Source organism: Buteo buteo, chromosome 22 (assembly GCF_964188355.1).
Source record: "Buteo buteo chromosome 22, bButBut1.hap1.1, whole genome shotgun sequence".
Classification (NCBI taxonomy): domain Eukaryota; kingdom Metazoa; phylum Chordata; class Aves; order Accipitriformes; family Accipitridae; genus Buteo; species Buteo buteo.
The window spans coordinates 10,610,148-10,634,048 of record NC_134192.1 but is presented as its reverse complement, the minus strand read 5'-3'; positions in this window follow the sequence as shown (position 1 = coordinate 10,634,048).

Here is a 23,901-nt window from a genome sequence, read left to right as displayed (position 1 = left end):
GTGATAGTGGTAACGCCTCTGGGATAACATTTTTAAGAAGGAAAAAAGTTGCTGGGCCAGAAAACAGAAGCTGGAGAGAGGAGTGAGAAGATGTTTGAGAAACAACCCTGCAGACCCCCAGGTCAGTGCAGAAGGAGGGGAGGAGATGCTCCAGGTGCCGGAGCAGAGATTCTGCTGCAGCCCGTGGTGGGTGTCCTGGGTTCAGCTGGTATAGAGTTAATTTTTACAGGAACCTGGGAGGTGGGGGGCATAGCCGGGGCAGCTGACCTGAACTAGCCAAGGAGCTATTCCATACCATGTGACATCATGCTCAGTATATATATATGGAGCGGGCCGGGGGGGTGGATCCTTCTTTCGGTGGGGGAAGTGGCGGAGCGTCGGGTCCCGGGTGGTGAGCAGTTGCACTGTGCATCACTCTTTTTGTATACTCGTTCATTAGTACCGTTGTTATTGTTGTAATTCCTTTGTGTTGTCCCAGTAAACTGCCTTTATCTCAACCCTCAAGGTTCCAGGTTTTTTTTCTTTTCTCTCCTCTGTCTTCCCCCCATCCCACCGGAGAGGGGCGGGAGGAGTAAGCGAGCGGCCGCGTGGTTCTTTGTTACCGGCTGGGCTAAAACCACGACAGTGGGGAAGACCCTGGTGAGGCAGGCTGTCCCCCTGCAGCCCAGGGAGGTCCACGGGGGAGCAGATCTCCACCTGCAGCCCGGGGAGGACCCCACGCCGGAGCAGGGGGATGCCCGAAGGATGCTGTGACCCTGTGGGAACCCCGCGCTGGAGCAGTCTCCTGGCAGAGCCTGTGGATCTGTGGAGAGATGAGCCCACAGAGCAGGTTTTCTGGCAGGACTTGTGACCCCGTGGGAAGTCCGCGCTAGAGCAGTGTGCTCCTGAAGAACTGCAGCCCGTGGGAAGGACCCACGTTGGAGAAGTTCGTGGAGGACTGTCTCCCATGGGAGGGACCCCACGCTGGAGCAGGGGAAGAGTGTGATGAGTCCTGCCCCTGAGGAGGATGAAGCGGCAGAAAATAACGTGCAATGAACTGACGGCAAACCCCATCCCCGTCCCCCTGCACTGCTGGGGGGGGTTGGTAGAGAATCCAGGAGCGAAGTTGTGCCTGGGAAGAAGGGAGGGGTGGAGGGAAGGTGTCCTGAGATTTGGTTTTATTTCTTATTACCCTACTCTGGTTGATTTGTAATAAATTGAATTAATTTTCCTCAAGTTGAGTCTGGTTTGCCTGTGACGATAATTGATGAGTGATCTCTCCTGTCCTTATCTCGACCCACAAGCTCTTTGTTATATTTTCTCTCCCCTGTCCAGCTGAGGAGGGCAGTGATAGAACAGCTTTGGTGGGCACCTGGCGTCCAGCCAGGGTCAACCAAATACGGTAAGCAACCAATATCGTGCATAACCTTTTATTATGGTAACTTTGATTTTTCTCGGTAACTTAGACTCTGCCTTGGTAGTTTTGAACCATTGTTCAAATGACTGTGCAGTACAGTAATAGACTGAACCTTGACATCACACTTTGTTAATACATTTGACAGCGGTTCTTTAAGCGATCTCAACCACCCATTCGCAACAAATTGGTGTAGTCAGCAGGATGGAAAGTAGTATTACTGATTACTTACGGAAGCATGGAGTAAGTCTGAGTCCCAAATTCTCAGAAGGGGCTCACGATCACCAGCATGACTGGGGTGCTATTGAAGAGCAATTAAAATTAACAAGAGTAAATATTAAAGATGGTAAAGGAAAAGAAATTACTTGTAAGATGTTAGGCACCTGCCTGGAAGCTGCCTGTCAGTATAGGAAAAACCATAATAGAGAGAGACAAGATCTAAGAGAGGAAGTAGAAGGAAGGAAGGCAGCAGAGTTATTACTGTCCCTGCAAATTGAGCAGCCACAGAAGCAGTTACAGGAAAAAAAGGAGAAAAAAACCAAAAGTTGGAAGAAAAGATTGAGATGATGATCATGTGGGCTCCACACCCTCCTAACCCCATGCAAATCAGGAAACTAATAGCATCCCCAGAGGATTGAGATGGTGATATTTGGGGTGATCCTGATGACCATGATGAGGGAAATGTTAACTCCCTGCTCCTTTCAGACTCCTCTGAGTATAAGACTAGACCCATCATTAAAGTAGAATACTCTGAAGGACCCTGGGGAGATGGTCAGCCATATACTGTGCAAAGCACTCCATGGGATGTGTTACAATTGGCAAATTTACAAAGGAAATACGGCAGAAAGCCAGGTGAAACTAAAACTGAATATTTGTAACATGAATGCCTTAGTAGTGGTGACTGAATAATGTTGAGTGCAGACAAAGCAAATGGTTATTGGGGTCCAAGAGTTTTACTAAGCCTAGGACATGACCTGGTAGATGAAGCCCATTTTATCACCAGCAGGGTAGCCTACTGGGCTAGGGGAAAAGATGCCTTGGATCCAGGTTAACCTTCTATAATTCCCATCCATTCCCTACATGAGCTCTCCGCTGCCATCACCAAAGCCGCCTGCATACAAGCTATGCACAAATGGGGAGAATCAGGTGATATCCCGATACCCGCTACTGTAGATTATACCATGTTAAACCACTAGTTAGGGGAGCCCTGGCAGTTCTCAAACCTTATTTAATTGCAAAAATGGGATGAGATTATGAGAGACACAGAGCACAATGAGGAATTAGGCAGTGATGATCCCCACAGACAAGTCCCTGCATGGGCAGAATTAATGCACAGCGTTGTAAACCATGGCCGTGAAACAGGGTGGGATGATCTGTCAACCGAGAAATCAGACCCAAGACCCGGAGCAGAAAACCACCAGGTGCATCCCATAACACAAACACCCCCACAAGGATGAGGAAGCAGACAAGCGGAAGGAACATAAAAGAAAAGACTTGCAAGTAGAGTCTTAAGAAAAAAGAAATGAGTTATGGAGAAAAGCACTAATGTTAGATGTTCCAAAGGTGGCAAGAGAGAGACAACCAATAAGTATAATACTGAGCTTACTACAAGCATTCCAGAAATTGAGTGAAAATGGGGAAATTAAACAGCCACTTAATGTCCCACCACTGACACAGACTCCACAGGGAGGCCAAAACCTTTTTAAACCTCTTAGGGAGGATTTGCAAACCTTGAAGTGAAAAAACAAATAGCTCCAGGATGGCAATGGGTCTGCCCATCTGGCGAGTGGAAGTCTAACAACGGCTAAATGAAGAAGGCCCTTTCATTTTAATTCCAATTGGCCCAACAACTGATAAAATTTCTAATATATATGGGAGCACAAATTTCAATACTAACACAACAAGAAGCCAAGAAGCTGGGCGTGTGACCTGGACAGCAGAGAGTTAAAGAAGTCACCAGAGTAAATGGAGCAAGTTAAATGCCAAACCACAACAGTTAATTTATGGCTTTCCGGCTGTATTGGGTTTGTGTGGTGGCGTTTTGGTAGCAGGGAAGGGGCTGCAGGGGTGCCTCCTGTGAGAAGCTGCTAGAAGCTTCCCCAGCTCCAAGTCAGACCTGCCACTGGCCCAGGCCAAGCCCATCAGGGACAGTGGTAGCACCTCTGGGAGAACAGAGTTAAGAAGGGGAACCTGCAGCCTGCAGCAAGGGAGGAGATGGGAATGTGAGAGAAAGCCCTGCGCAGATACTGAGGTCAGTGAAGAAGGAGGGGAGGAGGAGTGGGGGAGGAGGGGATGCCCCTGCAGCCCGCGGTGAGGCAGCAGGCTGTTCCCCCCCAGCCCGTGGAGGGGAGCGGGGGAGCAAATGCCCACCTGCAGCCCAGGGAGAGAGGAGCCCACGCCGGAGCAGGGGGATGCCCCTGAAGATGGCTGGGACTCCATGGGAAAGCCCACACTGGAGCAGGCTGTGCCTAAAGGACTGTAGCCCATGGAAAGGACCTGTGCCAGAGCAGTTTGTGGAGAACTGTCTCCCGTGGGAGGAACCCCACGCTGGAGCAGCGGAAGGGTGAGGAGTCCTCCCCCTGAGGAGGAAGGAGCGGCAGAGACAGCGTGTGATGAACTGACCCCAACCCCCATTCCCCGTCCCCCTGTGCCACTGAGGGGAGGAGGTAGAGAAAATTGGGAGTGGAGTTGAGCTGGGAAGGAAGGAGGGGTGGGGGGAAAGTGTTTTATGATTTGGTTTTATTTCTCATTATTCTAATTTGATTGGTAACAAATTAAATTGATTTTTTTTTTTTTTCCCCAGGTCATGTCTGTTTTGCCTGTGACCACAAGTGGTGAGTGATCCCTCCAAGTCCTTGTCTCAACCCATGAGCCTTTCATTGTATTTTCTCCTCCACATCCCACCAGTGGGAGAGAGGGGAGAGGAGTGAGCGAGCGGCTGCATGTGCTTTCTTGATGTCTGGGCTTAAACCACGACATGGGCAAGAAGCACATGTTGCCTACTGGCTTTGTGATAAAAAAGCACAATGAAAATATTTGGGGGGGTAGCTGTCTTGACCAGACAAAACTGGTGATTGCCACACAGCAGCATGTGGTTCTTCGGTACAAGTACCAACCCCAGCCCCGGTGGAAATTGGGTGACTACAGTACATGTACTCCCTGACTCAAAAATTAACTATGTCATGCAGTATTTGATTTCTGCTGTGGCACAAAATGGAATTTCTGATGTAAAAGCAGACTTGGAAAAACAACACATTATTTCCAGAACACACTCCCCATACTATTAACCTATCTGGCCAGTATGAAAGCCAGACAGGAGATGGCACCTGATAATTGATTCTCAGCACCTAAATACCAACACAGCTCTGCTAACAACTGCAGTACCTAATACTGCAACTTTAACAGCCATGGTACAAGCAGCAACACATCCATGGATGGCAGTGCTAGATGTCAGAGTATTGTTCTTTATGGTCCCCTTGCAGTAGGACGATAAAGAGAAATTGCTTTTACTTGGGAAGGTTACAATATACTTTTAACAGACTCCCACAGGGATATAAACATTCACCTACAATTGCTTGTGGTGCACTTGCTGAACTTTTACAGACAGTCTCCCTTAGAATGTGAAACTGTACCAATATACGGATGATATTCTGATTGGAGGGACCTCCCCTGAGAAAGTGGGAGAAGAAGCAGCAGCAGTGTGGCAAGCTTTATATAAAGCAGAAGTTGAGATTCCACCTGAAAAATGTCAGGGATCAAGTAGAGAAGTAAAATTTTTAGGTACCTGGAGGATTGCAGGTAGTGCAGCAATTCCACCAGACATCCTAAATAAAATGGAACAACTGCAGATGCCCCAATCTAGGAAAGAATTACAATAGGTTATGGGTACTTTAGGATACTGGAGGAAACCTGTACCTGGATTTTCTATCATTGCTCGCCCACTGTAAGAGATGGAATTGTTATCTCAAGCTGTTTGTCTCAAAGATTGTTAGGTGTAAGGGACTGGACTGTCATCTCAAGGAACCGTGAACTGTTTATGTCCAGCCCTTTGCCTCTGAGATGGCCTGATTAAGCAGGACACTCCTCTGTCCATAAGGATGATTACCAGGCCATTGAGGCATCCAGGGGAGGAAATGGGGCTGGAGCTGATAAGATACTGGTTTCTAATGTTGATCACGGGAAGGTCGTGTGATAGACAAAACCTGCAGTGCATGACATCATCAAAATATGCCCTATAAAAACCCGTAGAGACAAGCCAGGGGGCTTTTCCCCACCACTGAAGAATTGAAGGTCGAGGACCAACAGGACGCCACTGGATCCATGGTGGTGACTATCCTAGCAATCCTATCCCAACTGCTTGCTTAATTTCTACTTTTTCTTCCATTCTATCCTAACCATTATTTTCCACTTTTGATACTTTTGATAATAAAAGCTCTTCTGGGTATACGGCATTTGACCTCATTTATGTCTTAATTTCGCTCTTGGGATCATATTGAAACCTTTCCCGACACTGGATCGGGACACCCACTGTACTCACTTTTACAAAAAGGAAAACCATGGAAATGGAAGCTAGAACATGAAGAGGCAGTCAAAACACTAATACCGGAATTAAAGACTTGTCGGTCACTGGGGCCAGTACACACCTGCGACCCTATTATAGCAGAATGGAGTTTTGCAGAACATGGTACTTATGGCAATCTGCTCCAAACCAGGCTAAAAAGGCCTTTAATGTTTGGCTCAACTGCATTTAAAGAGACATAACAGAAATATTCAAAGTGAGAAAGGGACTTTTGTCCAAGCAGTTAAATAAGTTGAGCCACTAAGAGGTCATCCATCTGCAAAAACGCTGCTGAGACTTGTATTGTTTTCCCTTTCCAGGAATGATACCAGGAATGATACCAGCACACCTCCACTGGAGATCAGGTTAACCAGTGGAGGATTGCTTATCCTTCTTGCAGGAGCAATCATCACCAGCACCAACCAAATTCAGTTCACACATCAACAAGCCCAACCCACAGGGTGGAGACACACACTTCTTTTATTTATGCTAATCAATACAGTAACTATCATACATTCTGCACCTTACATGTTTCTCAGTTATGTGTGCACTCTACTGCAACAGCAATTATAAGGGAAGAAGATGAGGGCACCTTACCCACTGAGATTCGAAAGGTAATTTGGGATAATGCAACTCAATTCAAAAGGGAAAAGGGATTTCTAATCTTGGTGGCATCTAGTTAATTTTACTTATGACCCCACTGACAGTAATGACACAGCTTTTGTTTTGACAATACACAATGCTTTGGTATACACCATATACCCAATCATTGTGCTGGCATTGAATGACAATGGAACCATCCTCTATCCATTAGAACACAGAGTATGGGCCCAACAAAATGGGAATAAATGGCAAAGTACTGATGTTGATGCATGTGTTGTACAGAAACAATGGGGATTTATTTGTGAAGGTAATACCATTGAGGCCCATGACGTTTGTCCTGACATTGAGCAAAATGTTTGTTGTTTTGAAATACATCCTGATGAAACCCCTGAAACTGTACTTATATATGTTAGAAATCGATGTGCTTGTGTAAGAATGCTTTGTGATTTTATATTTATAGACAACATCATTGTAGGGACACATAATCACTCAAATATCTGTTTTTGTAATTTTATCATAACTATGGGATGCGACTTTAACTATTCAGCTCCTGTCACATCCCACTAATTGCTACAATCTAACTATACATTGTATCAAGATTTATTGCCTACCCCCATTGCAATGAATCTCACATTGGTAAGAAAACTGTTGCAACATGATGACCTGAGTCAATTGCTAAAATGAATTTGGATCAATGGGCAAAGAATCCTGATAACCATCCATCGTGATGGAAGCAGAGAGGATACACCACATCCTAGAAAGAGTAAAGACAGATGGAGAACATCACTGGTGGGAAACTTTTTGGATGGTCACCAACAGCAGCTGGAATTTTGAACTCGATGCTGTATGCAATTGTAGTTTTGTCAGTTTTGACCTTATGTTTATTGCTTATAATCATTCTGTATATCAAAGTTTGGCAAAACATGAAACAAATTATGTCAATCCAACTTATAAAACATATACAATCAACTGATACTGTATGTGAAATGGTATATAATTAGCATTAATTGTGACACTTAAACTAAACAACTTATTAAATAATTGTACCTTTACTACTGACCTGCAATATGCCACATATTTATTACATAGAGGCAAGAGGTAACCATATTACAACTCTATGAGTCAATAAAGTGGATTGACTGTAGTCACAGGGTGGAGTGTGAAGGATGTACTCGACTCTACCCAAACCAGCAGTAGTTTGGTACAGGCTCTAAAGGAGGTAAAAGCCTAAGCTGTAACCAGGCCAAGAACTTCTCTAGGTTTCAATCTGTTTCCTGAAAACCCACAAAGGAGCGGAGTGACACAGTGAGCATCGATGCAGATGAGCTTGGAACACCAATCATGCAATTAACACATCAATAGCAGGTGGCTTTTCCAAGACTCATTTGTCCAGAAACAAAGAAAGTTGTGGGTACAAGGAGTCTCATGCATACCTTTCCATTGCAGGCAATTTGACTACAAGCCAACCACTTTATTCCATAAATATGACAGCCTAAGTGAGCCTTCTTTGAGCTCTCCCTGCTAAGGAGCCTGGCTCATGGTGGTGGTGTCCCCTTGAGCTAGGACACCTCTCAAGGTTGCTGCTCGAGGCAGAGGGAGCTTTCACCAACGGCAGATGTTTGGTAAGCAACCGATATCGCGCATAACCTTTTATTATGGTAACTTTGATTTTTGTCTGGGTAACTTAAACTCTGCCTTGGTAGTTTTGAACCTCTGTTCAAATGATTGTGCAGTACAGTAATAGACTGAACCTTGACATCACACTTTGTTAAGTCGCCCTTTTACGACATCATATTCCAATAAACCACTTTTGCTAATACATTTGACAGTGGTTCTTTAAGCAGTCTAAATCACCCATTGGCAACAGGGACAACTGGAACTGTATTTCATCCATTTAGGGCTGTTGAGACCCTAGTTCAACAAAGTGCCTGCTGCAGGAAGCCCATCTACTAAACCATTTGCCTTTCTTGAATCACCCAAGCTGTTCTGCTGAGTGCATGTGCTTAAATATCTTACTGAATCATGGCCCATGGATTGGTTTTTTTTAAACAGTATTTATGGTGTTAACATCCACTGCTTAATCACCAAGGTAATTAAGTGTTTTACAAGTAGATTAGATTTGCTCTAGAAAAGAATGAACCACAAATGCATATGCTAAATAGCAGTAGTGATATCATACTTGATTAGGTGTTAGTTTGGTGAATACTAAAGTGGGAGTGAAAAGAAGCAGTTGCTTCCTGGGAGAGGACTTCCAGTTCACATGACAAATAAAGATTTCTACATCAATCCTCCCCAAGATCAGGGAGAAGGTTGTGACCCATCACTTCAACACAAACATCCCCCTCTTAATTCTCTTTTAGAGCTGAAGTCCTAAGGGACAAACTAAATGGTGTGGTGGAAATGGTGCAAGAATTGTGACACATTCCCTCATTACAAATTAGGTAGTGAGGTACTCAACATGGAAGATGGACTTTGTGCCTTCTGCAAAGTCATAATCTCACTCTTAATGCTTTGATAGTCTAATTAATGTAAATACACAAGTCTGAATAATTGCTTTGGGGTCATCTTAATTAGAACTTCCATCTTTTAATTGGCAGAGAGATTAATTAAGATATACCCTCAACCGTCCACTAAATCCCATCCCTTATATTTTATGAAGAATTATTCCATCTCTACTCAAGTGCAGGCCAAGAATGCTAATCCTACCTCACTATTCCACTTTGCCAGTAGTAATGCTATGAAGAAAAATACTCCTTCCACATATAGACTAAATCACACGGAAAATGTGGCATCAGGTTCCTTGCATTTCCCATGTATGGATGAGCTATGGAAGAAATGATTGTCACCACTACAACTCCTTCCCTGGAAGTCCAGAGGAAAAGAAAGGGCAGAGCAGAGGGAGTACTGCCCCAAGCTGGAAGGACCAATACAGAGACCAGCCCTCTCAGAGGAGCACTGGACATGTCCAAGCCTTGTCAGCCGATTGGCAGCCTGAGGAAGAGGAGCTGCAGACCTGTAGCCATGGTAGGATGCCTGGAAATTCCTGGGGCAGGGAAGGATGGGGAAAGACCTTAAAAAATGGTTAGCGTGAGAGGTGTTAATGCACAACTTTCTTTTATCCAGAATGCATGAATTCAAATAAATTTCACAATCTCAGCACTATAAACTAGGTTAAGTACATCTGCGCTGAGTTTTCAGGGGAAATTAAGTGAGAACTGTAAAAAGTTTGGAAGGCGGCATTTCCAGCCAAGTGCCTCTGCCAGGTGTAAAAATTTCTGCAGCTATTTACAGCCAACCCTTGGTGCTGCTGTTCAGTTTCTGCTGACATCTCATCAGATGGGGGTCCAATAGACCTCTTAGGACAAACTAAAGCCAGGCTGCTTTTGAGTATGCCTAGCACTTGTCCAGTCTGGCAAGAGGCATGCCTCTGCAAAAAATGAGGTTTCTTGATGAAAAACAAAATCTTAACTACCAACTTGTGTCAGATCAATTCCTTCAGTACTACCAATCACACATTCAGGATACTCTGGTGTCAGAGTGATTAAATTTAGTTGAAGTGCTTGTGGAGTAAAAGACTAGTTAGCAGATTTATTGCCAAATCAGATACTTCTTGATTAACACTTGAACAAAAAAGTCAACATTTCCTCCTTCAAATAGGGATTCTATCTTGTCCATTCAATATCAGATGAAAAGTGTGCCTGGGGGTGCTGAGTTATACTTTAACAAATGGCATCTGTTGAAATCCTGTTTACACAGGAGGTGGACCTGGAGCTGTGATCCCAGCAGAACTCCACTGCCTTAGAGAAAGCTGGGTAAGCAGATGAGTTGAGATTACCGCTAGAAGTTATAGCTTCTTTCAGTGTTTTCCTTAGAGGAGAACGTATAAATAGCTGTCCCATGGACTGGTACAATCTGTAGGGAGGGCAGCAGTGATATAAATAAGTTCCTCCTCTTTCTTTCACCAAAAAGAACCCATTTCTAGCACAGCTGCATATAAAAATTTAGGTAAGTTAGAAAGTAGGATTGAGGGGATTTTTGTATAATGGATTCAGACTTCAGCTCAGAAACTGCAAGTGTAAGTAGTCTTTGTTTCTAACAAAACCACCCATGCCCTGCCATGAACAGAAACACTTCTTCCTAGTGTTTCCTTCAAACACAGATTTAGAAACAAAAATCATACTCCATCACTAGATAAAACTATGGAAGATATGCTGCTTCAACGTGTGAAGCCAGGCATGCTGTATTAATAACATTTTACAGCACAGAAATACTGTACAAACAAAACCCCCTATATTAATAAAAATACGTTTGCCTTCAAAATTATTTCAGTGATCCAGTGAAGCCTCAAGTAGCCACATACCTTCATTACTGTACCAAAGTCAGATCAGAATGTGCAGAACCTTTATTAGTTTTTCATTAAAAACAAAACAAAACAAACATTATCTCACACTTTGCTAATCAAAACAGATAAGGGGGTTCAATGTGAGGGATATGACCCAGCTGGCTTTTCCATTTTTTTCATAATGAAATGCTGCTACATATTTAGATATTTGCTGAATCCTTTTATTGGTACATGCAAGCACACGGTCACAAAGCCCAAAAACCAGCAGAAATAGATTGAATTCATTTTTTCTATTGTTGCTTGGATTTTGAACAAAATCGTTGGAGTATGAACCAGTTGATAAATCCTGTTTTAACTGGAAATTTTCTGTTGAAAGGCCAAAGGGGCAGACAACCAAATTCTGTGGGAAGAAATTGAATGTCGTTGAAGAAAATCCTGCCAGCTGAAGGAAATGGTCAGTCTGGACAATATGCATGTATGTAATGGTCAAAAAGGCTGGACCTTCACAATTCCACAGTTTGGGGACTTACTTTCAGCAGGTTTGCAAACGGTGGCCCAGGGAAGTTCCTGTAATAATTATTACAACAGCTTTGAGTTAAAACTGGAAAGCATAACAACCATTAGTGATGAAAGGTGCTAGAATAAGCTGTCAGCACATTTTCTGCCCAAAACAAAGCCACATGAGAGTCACTCTGTACAGAGGCAGAGGATATTGTTTTTGTGGAAACAGTGCTTGTGTACCCATATGTGCCTGAGACAGAGGGAGCCCACACCTCTACTTATCTGTAGTGCAGACTTGAGAAAAGCTGGAGAGAAATAGCATGTGAGAGGACTTTTCAACCTGGCAGACCAGCATATAAAGGCAGAAGCTGTGAGCAAAGATGCTGCTGCTTCTTATTTGATTCCTCCTGCATTCAGGGAAACAGGTCTGTGTTCTCTGAAAAAAATCATAGGTCTGCCTCAAAGAGCCACTGGCCTTCATCACATATTTCTTCTAAGCAGAACACCCTGCAAAATCCTGAATGTGTGGTTGAATGCTCAGTTCAAAGGAGCAATTGTTGCCTCCAAGCTGTCTTGTCATCTAAGTGACATTACTGAGACCAAGGCCTCTGAAGGATCCTGGCATCAGGGGACCTCCCATAGCTCCTGCAAAGAAATCAAAGGAGTCGTCCGATGAGCAGTATAATCATATTTCCCTTTCTGAAATGAAGACCTCCCTTCTGACCTCCTGGCTGCTCAGAAGAATTCTAGCATTGTTATAACACATTCATTCGCCCTCAGGTGAAAGAAGGTGCCTTCGCCGGAACATTTCCACTCAGGGACATTAAACACAAGCAGATTGGGGTTGTGAGTGAAAGCCATGCATTAGAAACCTTCTCATCTACAACCTTCCCTCTCCTCTGGGCATAAATATCCCTTCTCTGACAGGGTCCTCGAAACACTAAATCCTGCGGGGCTGCGTCAGAACGTCACAGCCGTGAGCGACAGCCAAGTGTGTGACACACACCGGGCTGGGCTGGCGCGGAGCTGTGGAATTGCTCTGCCGCAGCCCAGCTGTCCTGAAATGATAGAACGCATAATAAAACCAAGACAGGTACTGAATAAAAGCTACTCTTAGGAAATACGTACAGGATATTTTTTTTTTGGAACTTCTTTACTTCCTTACCAAATGGAAAGTATGTCAAAACTAGAAAAGAAATAAGTAGCAATTTCAAAAATTACCATTTTTCTGATTAAAGACAGTTATAGACAATGTCTATTTTTGTATGGATCTATACTTTTATTTAGGCTTTTGTCTGTCTTACAGGACCTGAATAAATAAATGACAGATATGAGACAATGGAATATAAAATGGACATCTTCATAGAGATTACTTTCCTTGATATCACATAAATCATAGACTTTGTGGTGGATTAATCATCTCCTGCCCAGTCTTCATTAAAAATAATCCTGGATATTATTCTACCGTCTTTCCTAAGAGAGAAGCAGAACAAGGCTGGAACTAGCCTGAGACTCACACTCTGAGGCTTGCCTTTAGTACCAGGCAGGAGGAACAGAACCGGCACTTTTGTGGGTAGATCCTTGCTCAGTGATGACTTCTAAGCTATTTGCCAAGGAATTTAGGAAAATGGAGTGAAAATGTCATTCAGTCCTTGCCAGCCAGGACAGGAGAGGAGGTTGGAATGGCTGCTTCCCCGACCCCAGGGGCTCCAGCACTGAGGTCCACCTATTCAGGACAGCACAGGAGCTGCTTAGCACCTTGTAAGCATACACAGCTGAGCTCCAGACATCCTCTTTAGATCATCAGGTTAAGAAGTTGCAATGAATCAACCACAAAGGTCTGTTCATGAACAGTTTGAGGAGGTCTCTAGTTCAGAGTCCACCCACCTCTCTTTTTTTTTTCAGTTTTTGCTAAGCATGTAATGGTGTTTTGAAGTAGAAAATCAGATTCTCCTTCTACCAGGACTGTTTTTCTTTATTTTAGTCAAAACTGAAGAAAACTGAAAGGTCATTATTTCCTGCTTGAAGCGCAATAAAGTATTTATTGGAATGTTCCTTATAATCCTATCAAAAGTGTTCTAGGAGCTCAGTAATAAATGAGCTTCTAATTAATTAAATGCAGCTCTCCATATAGACAGATCACTCTAGAAACTAACTGTTCCTTTTTTTCTCCTCCTGCATCAACATCAGTTGTTACAAAGCAGGAAGAAGGTATTCACTGGAGTTTAATACAAAGCATCATGATTGCAGAATTTTTCACTCATGGTGAAATTCATCCTTAGTGAATTAATATTAAAAAATAAATTGAAATATTATTAGTTTCACTGTTAAAATGTAATTTATTTGGGTACAGTTTTTGAACTTGCATTTTTTTTTTATTTAAGTATTCTAAAATTGGTAATGTAAAATTGGAACTTCTGTCATTTTTAATAGGATTTTTAATAGCATTTCTCTCTAATTGCATTTAAATTACATTTTAGAAAATTAACATTCATTCTTGATCAAGACAATGTGAACTACAACAACAGTTATTTGTGTGTCAGAAGGGAAAAGAGGATGATTATTTTGCAAATGTTAGTAGTGGGATGAAAGGGCTAGTTTCAAACCATATAGGTATTTTGAGCCAATTTACTACAGGTGTTTCACTGTCAAGAGAGTTGCTCTGAAAAAAATCAAAGTGGGCACTTTTCTGCTTTACTTGGTTAAACACTCCATGCATTTGCAAAGCACAAAAATTAGACTGCAGGACACTCCAGAGATAACTGGCCTAAGCGCATTCATTCTGCTACAGTGCTAAGGAGTTGCTAAGGAGTAAGCTTAAAGCATATCAACTGCTCCATGAAGATGCCCCTTTGGTGTGCTCTGTGGTACGTACACTGTGCGGAAGGTGTGAGAGAGAAGTGAACTCTTTGGGTTTACTCTGGGATGGCGGCTACAGGGTAGGAAGCGTGCTATGTGGCCATATCTCAGCTACCTCATATACTAGGAAAGGCACTTTGTTATAATATTAATGTATGGGCACTAATAGGTAAGAAGAGTGGGCTCGAGCAGACATTCCTGAACCATCTGTGCTTCAGGTCTCTTGGGTTCTAGGAAACTGGTGGCTTACGTTTGTATATGCAGTGTAGAATCTTGATAGCATCTACTGAGTTCCTGATGAATGGAGGCTCAGGCACCTTAGGAATGGTGAAAGGAAAGAAAAAAATGTTCCTTTACTACCTAAGAACATGTTTAGTCCAGAACAATCAAAGGCAAAAGGAAGGATAGATGTAAGGTGGGGGGGGGAGGATGTTCCTCTGAACCTGAGCTACAAGATTCAGGATACTGCCGATGCCGATTGGTGCAACACCCCCAGCTTCAGGCCATACTGAGCCTTAACAATAACCTGGGGCATGATTTTGGATTCATCAGGTAGGCAAAAGTTCAAGTGCTCATTGAAGGAGATCATGCTGGAAATAAGGAATAAAATTCATGTGCGAGAAAAGTTTCCAGGGACTTACAAACAAGGCAGAGCAAAAAAGGCATTCCTGCCACTCAAATTAAAAATGTGTCGCCTCAAGAGACTGACAGTAGTGAAACAGCTGTCCCTAACCGATTCCTGAAGTCCCACCAGCACACAGCCAGAGAGCAAAGTTGCCTTTTAGACTAACACCCCTTCCAAGTGCACCAAGGAAGCAACACTGAACAACCAGGGAAACAAAAATCCATTCCTTTTGCCTCGGTGCTACAGGCTTTCCTGAGCCAGTGAAGTACTGCCAGAACTGCAGCCGGTGATCTCTGAGCTAGGAAAAGGGGGGAGGCTGGACAGAAAGGCTGACAGGGTGGCAGCAGAAGCAAACGCTCTCTCAGGCTGCTTGCAAGAGGTGGGTGCTGCTCATCCTCACCCAAGGGAAGTGTGATGCTGAACACATCCAGTGTTCGTGATGCTGAACACATCCAGTGTTCGAGGTAAAACAGCTAAACCCCGTGGTCCGATGCACCAGCATCTGCGGTTTATCCTCACAGTTATCTGGGGACCGTGTGGCTTTTAAGCTGAAGTTCCTTGCATGGAAAGTCATTGTTAAAACATTTTTGTCCTGGATCTGCGTGCCTGCTTTGACTTAGAAAGCTACAAAGGAGCAGGTCTGCTTAAAAACTTTGGTCTGTCTACCTTTATCTCCATTCATAGCAAACCCATCTTGAGCTCAAGTTTCAGCAGCTGACAGATTTTTGTTCTTTCCAGAAAGTGTCAGTTTCTACACCTGAAACAGTGTGCACAGCCCTTGCTTTGAAGCTTATCCCTGGTAAGAAATCACTCTCATTGAAATCTCTCACTAGGGCACCAACTTGCCTCATCAAATGTTCTGTATGAGAATTCTTTATGACTTTCTTCCCCTATAATTTCTGCTGAAGAATGTAATACAGAACAAAAATTAATAAGAGCAGCCCCTGAAGATAGTGTGGTCAAACTGATCCAGATTTTTGTTAACAACCCTTGCATCTGACTTCCCATTGTGCCTGATTGCCTTCCCATCATTTATGTGTGTAGCCTCTGCTGCTTGTATAACTGGGAAATCTGTATTTGTTTAGAGCGGCAGAGTTGGAAGAACAAATCTCTTGGTCAAATTCACAGAGAACAAAACTTAGTAGCAAAACTAAGAACTGGATTTAAAATTTAATCCAGGGATTTAAGTATATGTTCTGTCTACAGTTTGGTACAAGTGACAGTTGTTGATTGTCTGAACTTTTACTAATGCTGGAGTAACATGGGAAAAATTACTAGATTGTTTTCTGAGATGAAAACTGAGTCATTTGTGGGCATGTTCATATTCTTACTACATTTGCTTTCCCCAGTCATGCTGCATAAAAATAGGAAGGCATAAATATTTATGTAGAATAGAGTTTAGAGAGGCACAGCCAGAGTGTTACACAGGCATTTGTATCTACACGAGTTTGGGGCATATTCATCCCATAAAAACCTGATGCTCATGAGCCACAAGAGATTTAGCCTCAGTAGTTCTTCAGGTCCCCATTATCCAGGTGTTTCTTCAATTCAAAAAACACACTTAGCAGGAATGATTATACTGTTGCAACAGAAGTTATTAGTCACACACAGATATTAGTCATACACATAAAATTCAGAGCACTTTATTAAAAGCTGTTAGTGGGCAACTAAGTTTTGAGGAGTTTGATGGATTTTTTTATTTTATTTTTTTATTTTTAATAAAGGTATAATTGAAATGGCTGGTGCTTTTAGAGGTTGTGGCTCAGTTGTGGTGCAGTCATATCAGCGAGGCCATAATGCAGAATGACATTTGGGTTAGAGAAGAGCTGGTACTGCATTTAATTGTTCATCCATATAGATTTTCACTGAATAAGTTCCATTTTAATGTCTATATATATTTGCCACTACTATTTCGATTTTAAATGCTCTGTCCAGAAGATTGCAAATGCTGATGATATTTAATATGGCATTTTAAAGACAAAAGGCACCCATGGTAGGAAGAAGTGATGGGTTAAGAGAATGACACCAGAGTGACACCAATTAGTTAAAGGTTATGAAACAAGAGCTACTTAGTAATGGACATGTGCAGAATAAGAAGGATACTCGTTACCTTCTGAATTACGGGGTTCATAGATTATACAGCTAGATTATAAGGTCCAATCTAAGGCATAAATCAGAGGGTTTTGCTGAATTGATTTTTGTTTGAATTACAGCATGACTTCTAAGGAAAAAAAAACCCAAATATTCTTACATTGTCCTGAAGCCCTTAAGAAATTCAGGAAAGGCTGCCAATAACATGAAATGTGAAAGATATTATCTCTTTCCCTCTGTTTCTCTCTCCCCTCTCCCCCCACCTTAGATTTATGGAAGAGACACCATGTCAGAGAGAGCTTGCAATTCTCTCACAGGTATCAAAGTGGAGCTACCCCAGCTCAGAACTTGTATACTAGTGGTAAGCAAGATGCAGCTGGGAAGGAAATATCTTCTGTAATGTCATCAAATGCTAAAAGCTGTGGGCTCTGGATTTCACTAGCCTTTGAATCTCCTGCTTTTAATCCTTTTGAGGGAAAGTCTTCATCTATTTGTGAACACACAGGCATGTTCTTTTGAACTGTAAAAACTGTAGAAGACTTCCATGCTGCACAAGTTTTGTGTGACTTAGATTCACTACCATCAATGTCTGGGGAGACAATGCTTGGAACTAGAGATAAAAGTGATAGAAAGGGACCAGCTATATAATAACTGTGTAGGGCTCCAAACCTCCAGAGTGGGCACTAGTTAGAAGCATCTTACATGGACCATAATTTTTTTTCATCACTTTCACTAAATCCCCTGTGCAGACTTACAATTAAAAAGTAGGTTATTATCCCTTTCAGAAAACTATCAGGGGTAGCAGGAAGAGATACTATTACTTAGACTGAATGGATACAGTAGGAAAAAACAGACTTCTCAAAGCTGCTCTTCAGGTCTTAATGAATGTGAATAGACATTTTGGTGACTTGGCAGAGTTGTGTTCTGAAGGTCAGTATACAAACTACTAGGTGATCTTTCTGTTTTAATTCATTGGATATTTTGTAGAACTGATGTGGCACTGAGGCTAAAAGAAGCTGAAATATTTAAAAACAAATGGCACACAATTTAAAGCTATGCAACAACAAGTGGCTCTTTCCTTGGTCCACCCAGTGGTGTTAGCTCTAGTGCTGCCTTCCTTGCTTCTAAACCATGTCAACGACACTGTGAAGGCCAACAGGAAGATCTGATTTGTACTGTGATAAAGCTACGTTAATCAAACTTGTGTTTCATTACTAGAAACTAGCCCTGGGAATGACTAGAAATAACTATAGCATTGCATTTAATTTGCGGTGTGAAATTGATTGTATGTATTTGAAAAACTAGTGTTGATTACATATATTAAAGTGTAGATTACTGAGAAAGCAGATGTAAATGTTACTTCATTACTTTCTTAAGCCTTGGTAATGCAAAGTCAACAGTGAGTGCAAATAAGTGCAAGTAAAAGCATTGGTGTCCTTCTTATCAAAAGAGTGAAACCTCCAAAACCCTGGCATCAAAGCAGTGCCTGCTCAGTGGCTGCCCAGTGTCAATGATTCAGCCCTTTGAACATAAAACGCAGAGTAAGTGGGATTGAAAACTACAGGGCACTGAAAGTACATGACAGGCAAAGGCAAGGGTGTCCATGACCCAGACAAAGGTATACATGCATGACAATGTGGCCCATAGTATTTCTCTACAGGTCTTTGCAGTTGTCACAATTCTACGTGTTTCATTGATTAGAATGAAAGGACAAACCCCCTAAGGTTTCTGGTCATGAGTTTTAAAATGTTTCAGACCTGAAACACTTTTATTTGAAGGGGCACACTGCTGCAACACTTCCATTTTTGTGATACTTCACCCAGTGTTGTTTGGACATCATCAAATCATTTTATATTCTCAAAATATTTTTCAGAGATCCAGCTTGAAACTGCAAGATGATGTTCAGATATTTTTTTCCTCTAGCATGCAGCAATTATGATGAATCAGAGTTTATTCTCTGTTCTGTCGATCACCATAGTAACCTGTACTCTCTGTATTTAATAGGAAGCAAAAAGTTATTTACTTGACAGGGATGGAGTTCTGGGAAGCATTGATTTATGAACACTGGCAAAATATATTAATGGGACTATTTGCTTCTCACGTTGTTACGTGTATCAGTAATTTGATTTTCATCTGTCACGCATACAAGAAGACATTGATTGTAGTCAAAATGTATTCATTAGGATTATAGCTATTTTCTACTCTTATTGGTTGTTCTATAAAGCTAGAGAGTGCCTTATTCAGTCCAGATTATTTATGTATATGTAAAGCATAGCAAAGGTACCTTGCTAGCTATTGGGCTTGTTTTGTATTCTCAGGAACCAAAGGGATTCCTAAACTGCAAACAAGAGATAACAATTGCTTATTGCTATTTAATGAAATCATTGCTGTTCAGTATCAGACCTCTTAGGTTCTATTTTTTTCAAGCCCAAACTGTGAGATTCCCCATCAGATTTTAATAGTTCCTTTGGTGATGCAAATTGATTTATTTTATGATGAAATTACTTACTTTCAGCCTGTTAATCGATCTTTCTGACTGGTTACTCTTAATGGGGATCAATCCATTGATCTGCCTCATAGAAGTGGCCCCACAAAACGCAGAGATGGCACAGGGGCAATAACTGGTATTCAGTGTGGGGCAGAGGAAGCTGTGGAAAGCTGAAGAGTTCTTTCTGCCCAGCCCCTTGCTCTGTGGGCCTCAGACACCAAATCTGCCTTCTTACTGAACTTTTCCTTAAGCAAATTTTAGTCTTAGAGGGCAAGCTGTTGGGTAACCAGGGTGATTGCCTATGCAGTTTTTCTTTATGAAGAGAGTTTCTGCACTTTCAGTACCCTGGCGGAAACATCCCATGATATGACATACTCTCAGAAATGTTTATAAAGCAATCCATCAGGAAAAGATGCGGTCATTACATTTCTGACCTCCGCTACCTGCAATGAATGCTTCATTATTGAACTTCATTTTTATATATCTATAAACCATTTAATTTTTTCTACCTTTACAACTTACCTAAACTATAATTACAAGCACACTTTATTGAGGTAGTCTCCAGTCCCTCAAGCATTCATGTATTCTACCTATCTTTTGTTAAACATTTTATCATGCTGCAGTGTACTGTATTTTACAATGCATACAAATTTAAAGCTTGAATTTCACCAGTTCTATAGGGAATGTTTTACCCAGAAGGGTGAATTTATTTCTTCCAACTCAGGAAGAATTTTGATGTTAACTCTGAGACATTAAAATTTATGGAAAAAATAATGGAAAACACATCTATTAATTCAGAACTTTTATTTTATTGGAAACACAGGGCTAGTATTTAATATACTTATTCTACACACTTAAATATACATTATCTCCTGTAGAAGCAGATGCAATCAAAACCAAACATCAAACCATATGTGTATATTGATCATACAAAAAAACCCTTTCACACTCATATTATCAAATAGGTTTTCTAACCTCTATTCTTAGGAATGCAATTTGGAGGATGTGCATATATATGTGTAAAACGAACTATTATTATCACTTCAGCTGTGTGTGTGCTGGCACTGCAGGCTACCAGGTTTGCTGAAGTAATAATTTGGTCATATCAAGGGATGGAAAATTGGATCGTCAAAGCACTATTCAGAAGGAATGGCTGAGTAGGTTCATTGTGTTTTTTCTTTCCTGATAAGAGATTAAACATCATACCTTGATATTATCTCATAAATACTACACACGGAGTACTTACGAGATAGATAAGGGAAGACTGGTAGCACAAGCAAAAATCAGAGGCATTGGGAGTTAGGAAATGTTACCTGTGATAGATGCATTTTTCTAGCATAATGAGCTTATTGGGAATGCGGTGGTTTTGCTCTATGAAACAGTTAATCAAAATATTAGCAATGATTTTTCATCCTAAAACCAGCAGAAGACGGGGACCTGGGAATGGTGTGCTTGATGGTTTAACTTTGGAGACTAGGTTCAGATTTTTGAGTGGCTTTATAGCAAGCTAATACTGCATCATCTCCACTCTAAACATTCAAAGATACAGAAGTCTCATTTTCAAATTTGTTTAAGGCAAGTCTAGATAGGCAGGTGCACAAAGAGACAGGCTTTCCCTAGGCACACTCTGAAATGGCCACCACAAGCTAGTTCTGAACAGGAACCATATAACTGTGCCTAAGCTATTAAGCCCCACTGAGCTTTCCTAACAGTCAGGATCAGCCCAAGTGCTTTAGCCAAACACAGGATCACAAGATTCATTCCTAGCTCAGAGCACAGACAGGTAAAATTTGCATTTGCCCTTGCAGCTTTATCTGCAAAACTGGTATACAAACACCTACTTTTCAGAAAGGTGTGGTGCATTTAAAGAATGTAATATTGGATACAATAAGAAGGTCTTGGATGGGAAACTGCATAAATGCAAAGCATTAGATCATTAATTCCCACAGTTTATGCTTTCACATTCTGATGATCAGTGTATGCTTGTATCCTTTTTCCAGAAAATAAAAGAATTATTTCTGAGGTAATGGTGAACAGCTTGTAGAGAACTTATAGATGAGTTGTGCATAATTTATGCACTGAAGAATTTACATAGATATTTCATTTCCTCCGCAAATGTCATTAGTAGAGAACACTAGTGAGAGTTATCACATACAATCCACCTTTTGTTAATTTACATAGAGCCACAGTACACAGGTCACACATACCAAATAGAAGACTTTAGCTCAAGAAAAGAAATATAATTGTAGAATGGATTTGCTTACACAAATGCATGGAAGATTTCAAATAAAGCGAGAAGACAATACTGATTTTGATAAAGCCACCTCTAAAAATACAGGCTTTAGAGAGTCAATACTATCTTGATTTAGGTTCTAACCCAACCCAAAAGTCTCACATTCAGCTCCTTCCACTTATTATTGATTTGTCTGGCATGCGGGGTTGGTTTTTTTCCAGAAATGCTTTTCTGCTCTCAAATTTTAGCTAGCTCTCCCAAAAGAATGTCTAATACAGTCACAAAGAGCAATTCTATTCCTTACAACTGAGCTATTGACTATCGCAATAAAAAGGAAAGACAGAAGTCATGTCAGCTTAGCTTCTGACAGGACCTTACAGTGGTCCTTCAGTCAAAAACACTTATGTAATCAACAAGCAGTGAGTAATGAGTTGCAAAATATCAGCAGCCCTTAATTTTCTATCAGGTATGATAAAAATGTTATAAAGCTGTGCTATTTTTAAGGAATAAAAGACCTTATAACTATCACCAAGACATCAGTTCTTTGCTATTTTACTATAATACCTCTGCTTTTCTATTTTTTTTTCTCCCCTGCTACCTGACATCTAAATGGCTATAATTTTAGACATCAGGACCACATACTGGCAAAAAAAAAGTCACAGGCAGAGAGCTGAAAGATATTATTTCTGCCATTTGTAGACAGTAGTTTCACTTGATGTGCATATTCAGCACCTTCTTCATCTTTTCATGGGGAGGGGGACAAGATGCAGGAGCACAAAGAGACAGCACAGCTTCTTTAATAAGCCTCAACAATTTTGCTTTGATTAAATTTGTACAGTAAAATTGAAATCCTTTGGGTAGGGGTAAAAAAGCCCCGTTGATGAATCATAGAGGAAATCAAGAGAGTAAATAAAGCCATAAAGTTTTCAGTAAAAGTAGCATGTAGGAGATAGGAAGACACATAAGTGATTAGCTGAGGTGCAAATGTATGTGTGGGTAGGAGGAAAGTGATGGGTAAATTTGTCTGGGGAGTAAATCCATTTAGGTCATTATAGTTCAATATGGCCATGATCCAGAAAAACACTTGAGCATATGTTAGGTTTTAACATGTGAGTTGCTCTCTCCGAATCTTAGCTCTGCTCCCTTGCTGAGGCTCAGGTTTGAGTTATTTCATCGTAGCCAGGATCCTCTCTTGAATTATATTGCCCCACTCCAAAGCCCGTAAGTCAACTAACTGAAAGATTGAATGGCTTTGGATTAGGTATCTACTTGAAGAATCCTTTTTCTGGACACAGGAAAGTGCACACTCTGCTTTCCATTATGGCATGTGCTTAGAAATGGAAACACATTTTTGCACACACAGAGGTTGAAGGAAGAGGAGTGGCGATGGCAGCCAGAAGGGATGTGACACTGGGACTCTGCAAACTTTTAATTTCTGGAAAACTGTACTAATATTTTGGGAGAGGTGGCACATGGTAATCAGATTTAACTTGGCCAAAATTACTATGAACTTAATGCTCATTAGTGTGGTTTGATTAGCAGTGCCTGTGCTTGCAGGCTGCAGGGCCACAGTGGAGAAGGACCAGCTCAGGGCAGAAAGCTGTGCCCCAAGGATGCCCAAGGATGAGGCAGAGCAGCTTCTTCCTCTCACCCCAGGAGCACAAACAGGGCTCTCCAAAGTGTCTCTGTGAAGGCACTTCATGTTGCAGTCATTAACTGCTGACAACAAGAAATAGATTCTTTGACTGTTCTTTCTACCCCAAGTTTTGGTGGGATTTCTGGCCACGGCAGAGGAATGACTTTGGGAGAATTCTGGCTAAGTCCATGGTACTAACCACTGATTTGGGCTGATTAACTTGTGAAAAGGCCACAGGTTTAAATCTTACATATTTTTCCCCATCTTCTCATCCTTAGGATTCCATTCTGCTTCCTTTCTAAGTTCCAATCTTCTATTTTCTAGGGCAGAAAGAAATATAATTTTGGCTTTCCAGAAATGAACAAGGTAGAAAAGATAGATAGATATACATGTCAGTGTCACCAGGTACCATAATATTTATTTTTCTTAACTCTGTTTCCTGAGAAATGGGAATAGAAGAATCACAGCTTTCATTGAACAATAAAGTTAATTTCTAGTGCTCAAGTTTTCACAGAAAAGCATTAAAACACGATTCTTGCAATATCACCACAAACATCACTTGGACTTCTTGA